Genomic DNA, 7,434 nt, shown 5'->3' on the forward strand with positions numbered 1-7,434 from the left:
TTCACTGGCCTTAACCGGATTTACCTTCCTAAGTTCCATGGCTTCAACTTTTCTTGTCAGACTTGCTATCCTAGCATTCACATCATCATTTCCTTTAAGAACATAAATACCTTCTTGAGACATGGCACTGAGTTTGGGCTTATTTGACCGATCAGAACGATCTGTGTTATCCCAAGATTGGGCATTTTCAGCTAACTGGTCAAAATAGTCCCAAGCGTCATCAGGATCTTTATTTAGAAAATCACCATTACACATCATTTCTACAAACTGACGCATTTGAGATGTTAAACCTTCATAGAAGAAACTGATGGTGTGCCAAGTTTCATAGCCATGATGTGGGCAAGTTAGCAACAATTCTTTAAAACGTTCCCAACACTGAAAAAATGTTTCATTTTCCTTTTGAGAAAAATTCATAATATTTCTGCGAAGAGTGTTGGTCCTATGAGTAGGAAAAAACTTTTTTAGAAATTCCCTTTGCATTTCTTGCCATGTGCCAATAGATCTTGGTCTCAAGGAGTTCAACCAATTCTTAGCTTTTTCTTTCAAAGAGAATGGAAACAACTTTAATCTAACAACATCATCATTGATAGTTTGGTTTTGTAAAGTTGCACAAACTTCTTCAAATTCTTTTAGATGCAAATAAGGACTTTCTGAATCCAAGCCATGAAACTTGGGAAGTAATTGGATTACTCCCGGTTTTAAATCAAAATTTCCCATATTCGTAGGAAAAATCATACAAGATGGAGTACTTGTCCTTGTAGGCTGCAAATATTCACGCAAAGTTCTCATTTGCGGATTATTTTGTGCCTCTTCATTTTCTAGTTCGTCATGAACACTACGATTGTCAGCCATGGTATGAGAATTTTCAGAATCACCTGACAAAGTATTAATCAATTCTTTTAAAATAATTTCCTCTATTCTCAATCTACCCGTTTGATCACGTTGCCACGAGATCATTCATCATAGAGGATCAAGCACATTCAAATATTAAAAATAAACAAAATAAACAAAATGCAAAACAAGCAAGAAAGTAATTTTTTTTTTTTTTGAATGAGATTACCAAATGGTATGAAGATGGAAGCAATGTTACATGCTCTCTTTTCTAGAAAACAAATCGTACCTGCAAAAAGGATATGAAAAACAATTAGCAAAAGATTACTAAATATATATATATTTTTAAAAAAAAAAAAAAACAATTATCACTCGTTGCAATCCCCGGCAACGGCGCCAAAAACTTGTTGCGACTAAACTCTGACTCAAATTAATGAATCAAGAATCTCGTGCAGTTTTACCTGCAAGTATATAGGTGTTGTAGTATCTTACAGGATCGAATCCACAAGGATTGAATTTTGTGATAAAGAAAATAAATTCAGACAATGAAACGAAATTACTAAAAGAAACGTGCAATCAAATGAAGATTGATAAAATGAATCAAATTAAAATGATAAAATGAATGGAAAAAGACTAAGGTTTCGAGGATCCGTCTAATAATTTATGATATTGTTTCTGATCAATTTACCTCAATTAAACTAGAATAATGATTCCATTTAATTGGTAGATTTAGCATTTAAGATCGAGAAAAACAGACGCTTATGATTGAGCGTGAACGATTGATGATTAAAACATTTACAAATCTATTTGAATACCACAGGGATTCCTCAAGCATTCACTGTATTCGGAAATCACAATGAATCAAGACGAGTATATAAATAATCAAATTATCCAAATAAAATATTTCAATCAATCAACCTCGCAAAATAGATTTTACGTGGATTCGAAAACAATATTTAAATCATTAAACTTCACTTCTAACCTTAGTATGAAAATTTAGCCAAACATATTCATTACAAACACTATAGAAATCACATAAGCATTCTCCATTAAATAACTAACACAAGAAATACTAAGCAATAACTTAGAAACAACAAAATCTGAAATCCAATTGATACAGAGGAATAAAGCTCACAATAAAACAGAAATTGAAATTAAAAGATATTCATCAAGAAGAAGTTTCAGCCCCACCATATGCCAAGCGAAAAACATGAAGAAGCAAAAAAAAAAACAAATAAATAAAACTCCAACCACTTCAACTCCACGTTAAACTCAAGCATCAATCATGTTCCTTTCTCCACTCACAAGTCCCCACTCTATTTAATTCCAACACATGAATTTATTCCAACCAATAAAGACTAAGAAACCGACTTGCTCTCTTCTATTCTCTCATGACTTTCCACTCTTTTTGTTTGCTTAGGACCGACAGATTCAAACTCAGCCAATTCCTATCTCACTTGGTTGAAAATTCTGCACCTATCTCCAATTCTCTCAACTCTCCACCTATCCCTTTCACCCTTTCCTATCTCTTCTCTCTCCCTTCAACCGATTCCCCCTATTTCTCAGCACGTCCAGCATCATATATATATATAGCTGCTGCTAGTTGACCACTCCTCCAATCACAATAATTTATTCCATCAATCACCACCGAATTTCCACTCTTCACTCCCCTTTAATCACGGCACCTCACTTTCTTCACACACCAACCTCTACATTACTCTGTTGCCCGAATGTAAAACCAAAAGAAAACCTTGAAAATCTGCTGCTAGCCGAATCAAAAAGAAAGAAGAAAAACTCAAACTCTCCAGCTCTTGCTGCCAAACCGAAAGCAAGCAGAAAAATGAAAGACAAAAGTCAAGAAAAACAGCTGCCAACCGAAGACTACTCCTCCTGCTGCTTTCGGTCCATGTTTTCTGCATATTGATTGCTGTTTGTTGTAACTTTTCTGCATGTGTGTTGCATGTTTGACCGAAGGATCTTCTGCTGATCATGTGATTTTTCTGTTCTGCATGTGCATCTGTTTTTTTTCTGAATGGTCTGCTGTTGGCTATCCGAATGATCTGCATGTGTTGAAGATTTTTCTGCAAGTGCTGTCCATGTTCTGCTGGTGCTAGTCTGAATGTTTGGTCTGCTGCATGGTTGAATTTTCTGCATCTGTGATGTTGTATGAGTGCTGTCAATGTGCGTTGCATGTTTGACTGAAGGCTGCTGTACATGTGATTTTTTCCAGCGTGATTGTCTGCTGCTTTGAAGGATTTTTCTGCTGCTGTACATGTGCTGCTGCAAGTGTGAGTTGCTGTCCATGTGATGTGCTGCAGATTCTTCTTCTGCTTTCTATTCTGCATGTGTTCTGCATGTGTGCACATCCAAATGATTCTTCTTGTTCTGCATGTGCATGTGTTTTGCATGAATGCTGTTGTGGGTCCAGCTGTGTGCATGTGATGTCCGAGTGAGTTGTTTGCTTTTAGCTTGTGTGAGTTTGTGTTGCATGCATGTGAGGTGCTTGTCTTGTTTCATGTGAATCAATTGCATTATAAATCTTTTTAAGCACCAAAATACTAGAATGTATCAATTGACTCAAGTAATGTGATCTATTGCATAATTAAGTACTTAAATCATTTTTTATTAAATAATTTGTTCGCTTAAGTAACTTAATCATACAATTTTAGCGCTTCATCAAGCAACTCGTAATAGTGAGAACCATTAGCGAGGAGCTTAAATGGAGTTCTGGTGGTGAGTACTTTGGGAGGAGCTTTGATCTACGTGTCAAGTTTCAGTCTACGTGTCGAGATTAAGTCAACGTGTTGAGCCTCGACCTACGTGCTGTGCTTCGATCTATGTACTGAGCCTTATCCTAAGTGCTGTACCTCGATGGCGTGTTCCAAAAGTTATCCTACGGATTTCAAAGTAAGATAAATATTTTAATGCTTACGGATATTTTAAATATCAGTATTATTAGATAAGCTTGTTTTTAATGTAGCACAATTATAATATTTTAATGAGCTCTGAAAATATTATAATTGTGGATAATTACTTATATTAAATATTTTAGTGGTTTTAAAATATTAAGAGGTTTAACTTTACGTTGAAAACTCTTATTTAATTTAAATGATTTTATTCTCTTTGAGTAATTAACGATACTTTATCATTTTAAATAATGATGAAGAAATATTATTTTATAAACTTTAGTTTATAAAATAATATTATATCTTAATTCCTCTCAGTGTTTTATTTAAGTGTGTTATTTTAATTAAACACTTACATATTTTCAAATCAGTATTTAAACTCATTGTTAGATCGTTTTGAGGATCCCGAAGCGAAGAATTTAGATTAAATATCCAAACCCCTCTCTTTTCCTCCTCACTTTTTCTCTTTTTCCTTTCTTCTTTCTCTCTCTTCTCTCTCTCCCATGCACATCCAGTAGTGCTTCCTCTTCATCACTGTACATGCATTTCACCTTCACGGTTCAAGCTCCAAGTCGCCGTGCCCCACCTCCCACACTGGCATGATCCTTCCTCACTGGCGAGCACTACTACACTGGTGGTGAGCTACACCGGCCACCTCTTCTCCCTCTTTCTTCCTCCAAGCAAATGGGTCTTCAAGCCTTTTCCTCCACCTAGAGCCACCATACACGGCCAAAACGACAACCAAGCACCACCAATAGATTCACCACGTCGTGGGCTTCCTCTCCATGTCTTTCTTTTCCTCTAACTCTCTTTCTTTCTCTGATGGGTCTCCATAGCTATAGAGTCAGTTGCACCACCGTACGCCACCATTCACCGCTACTTATGGTGTTTTACCACCACCACCTTGTTTCTCTCATCACCATGACCTTCTTCAACAAATTTCATGGCCAACGAAACTATACACAACTCTCACTCTCCCTCACACTCCAAGGCATGAAATCCACTTCTAATGCCCAATCCACAACCGTGAGCCACCGTATCGCCACCACCTCGCCACCACAGCTCCACCACATCTTCCTCTACCTTTCCCTAGCTTTCCATGAAGTTCTATGGCCTTCATCCACCTCAAGCAAACTCCTAGCATTTCGGATTCACTGTTCACGGCATGATGCTGCTGTACTCTGCCACCTTTGACCACCACGAGACAATCATGAATTCAATAGCCCAAACCGCCACTTTACGTGGTAGACAGCCACCGTACACGGTGTTACTGCCATGTACGCTCCTTTGAAGCTTGATCGTGATGAGCAACGAGCGACACACGAGTTATCCTGTCGATAGTATAACCCTCTATCTTTAGTTATTTATGTGTGGCGTAGAATGAAGAGAGTGCACGTGGAGTGCACTCTGTGTTGTATGGCGATGCACCGTGTGATGTGCGTTGTGATAATAAGTGTCGTAGTGAAAAGAGTGCGCGTGCTGCATACTCCATGTCAGGTAGCGATGCACCGTGAGATGTGTATCGTAGTGATGTTTGTTGTAGTGTGGATGGAAGAGAGTTCCCGTGAATGTACTCTGTGTTATGTTGTGATACACTGGATGGTATGTCACGAAGGGTTTGATGGCATAGCAGAGAAGTGTGGAGTGTATGGCGTAGCGTCAGGAAACTGTGTAACAGTGTCCCAAAGCAGTGGTGATGTGGTTGTAGTCCAGGTAACGGGTGTTGCCTTGAGGCTGACTTGTGGTTGAAGATATGTCTGAAGTAGTGAAACAGGTATTAGAGAGTGCAGCAGAAGCATGATGGGCATCGTGCTGTTATTCGAGAATTTGTCTCGAGCTGCATAATGTGACAGATGTGCAGTTTTGGATGCAGTCCTCTTGTTAAGTGGCGGAAACTATGTAACAGTGTCCCGAAGCAATGGTGATATGACCTGTAGTCCGGGGTGACGGGTGTCACCTTGTGGTTGACTATGGCTAAGATTATAAGGATGTGGTGGAAAAGTATCAGAGCATGCAGCGGAAGCATGTTCGGTGTCGTGACATGACTCGGGATTAGTCTCGAGCTGCGTGACATGACAGAGGTGCATTTGTAGATGCAATCCTCTCCTATCAAGTGTTGGAATGAACTTGTACAACACCAAGAAGTAGGAAGAGTCCTATCGACTGGGTCTAAACAAGTTGGTATTGGAGTATGGAGCTTATTTATACAAGCGGGCATTCATTAGAACTATAAGTTACTCTTAGGTGATAAAAGGGGTTGCGATACAGGTGTCTCTAGCGAGACACGCGTACCAAACAAGTTTACCCTATGTAATGGGTAATCTGTCTTGATCATGGTTACATGGTATTTCATCCCCAGAGTTGGCTTGAATTTATGTAGCCTGACTGGATGGGAATGAAGATTTCATATGGGCTAGGATACGTGAAGGTAGTAATGGGTAAGTTGTCTCAGGTTGGGACGTATGACTCTGTCAGTCGAAATCATGTGTCGGATTGTGCAAATAAAAGAACGAGACAGAGGTCTTAGTGTCTTAACCCTAAGGGTTTTTTTATATGCTTGTGTTTAAGCAAATTTGTATTTTAAATAATTCTAGTACTTAGTTGACTGATTTTTATTATCCGCTGCGTTCTTTTTGTTGTACACTTTTTGTATGTACATGATGCAGGGGGATCTGAGACAGATGATGCTGAGCTGTCAAATTGCACCTTGATGGTGCTGAGATACCATGAGTTGGAAGATCAGTGCAAAGGCAGGAATTAATTGTGATATGTTCCTAATTGGGGTCGTTTTGAGTGTGTTTCAGTCTTTTGGCCATAACTTTGGCTACGGGCGTCGGAATCGCACATAAGACTCTAATTTTGAAAGCTCCTTTCGGCGTGCACACTGTCCACATTGAGCATCACTCCATATGCCCTATTTTTGACTTCAAATTCTGCTGTTTTCCCCTCCGAATCATTAGTTTTAGTTATTTTTTATTATTTATGATAATATTTCATTTGTTAGTTAGGAAGTCATTTTAAATCCAATTTGAGCTGGATTTTTTGCAGATTGCTTATTTTATTTTGAATTTTAATTTGGAGTGATTTTTGGGATTTTTCTATTTTTGGAAAAATTCGGATAAACCCGATTTTTGTCTATAATAGTTCGGCATGTGGACTGATTTTGGATATTGTTTGATTTGATAATATTCAGTTAAACCCTAGAGATTTTTATCTCTATGTTTTTTGGTGATTTTCTCCTGTTCTTCCCTGTGAATCATCTACTGGAACTAGCCTGCAGGATAATCGCTATTCTGTCCAGCGTCAGTATACACACTTGACCCTTGGCGATGAGATGCATGACCTGTGTTGTCATCATCCCAACACCTCAATTCTTGTGTTTTCGTACATGGGAGGTGGGGGTATCACATCAACCTTCCTATGTTGTCTGGCTTTCTTAGGGTTTTTGCTAATGGAGCATCCATAAGCACCCTTATTTTGTGGGCTTGGAACTACGGCAGACCTTTCTAGCCTCCGTTAGTAAGGGAAAAACTAGCATTTCCATCCGAGGGTACCTTGCCTTTGCTCCTCTGAGAGCCCAACTTACGTAGTACAGGGGATATTGGGCGATTCCCTTATTTTTCACTAGGATGGTGGACACAGCATGTGGGGAGACTACTAGACATGCGCAAAGCACATCACCTTTCTCTAGCTACTT

The 7,434-nt window shown here is 38.7% G+C and overlaps 1 non-coding gene across 1 annotated transcript; it reads left to right on the forward strand.

Annotated features, from left to right (window-relative positions):
- The first annotated feature begins 325 nt into the window (after window positions 1-325).
- On the forward strand, window positions 326-429 carry LOC122308620. Its single transcript, XR_006242139.1, has one exon. It is a non-coding gene; the product is annotated as a small nucleolar RNA R71 (small nucleolar RNA).
- Window positions 430-7,434: the final 7,005 nt, after the last annotated feature.

This window comes from Carya illinoinensis, chromosome 4 (assembly GCF_018687715.1).
Source record: "Carya illinoinensis cultivar Pawnee chromosome 4, C.illinoinensisPawnee_v1, whole genome shotgun sequence".
Lineage (NCBI taxonomy): Eukaryota > Viridiplantae > Streptophyta > Magnoliopsida > Fagales > Juglandaceae > Carya > Carya illinoinensis.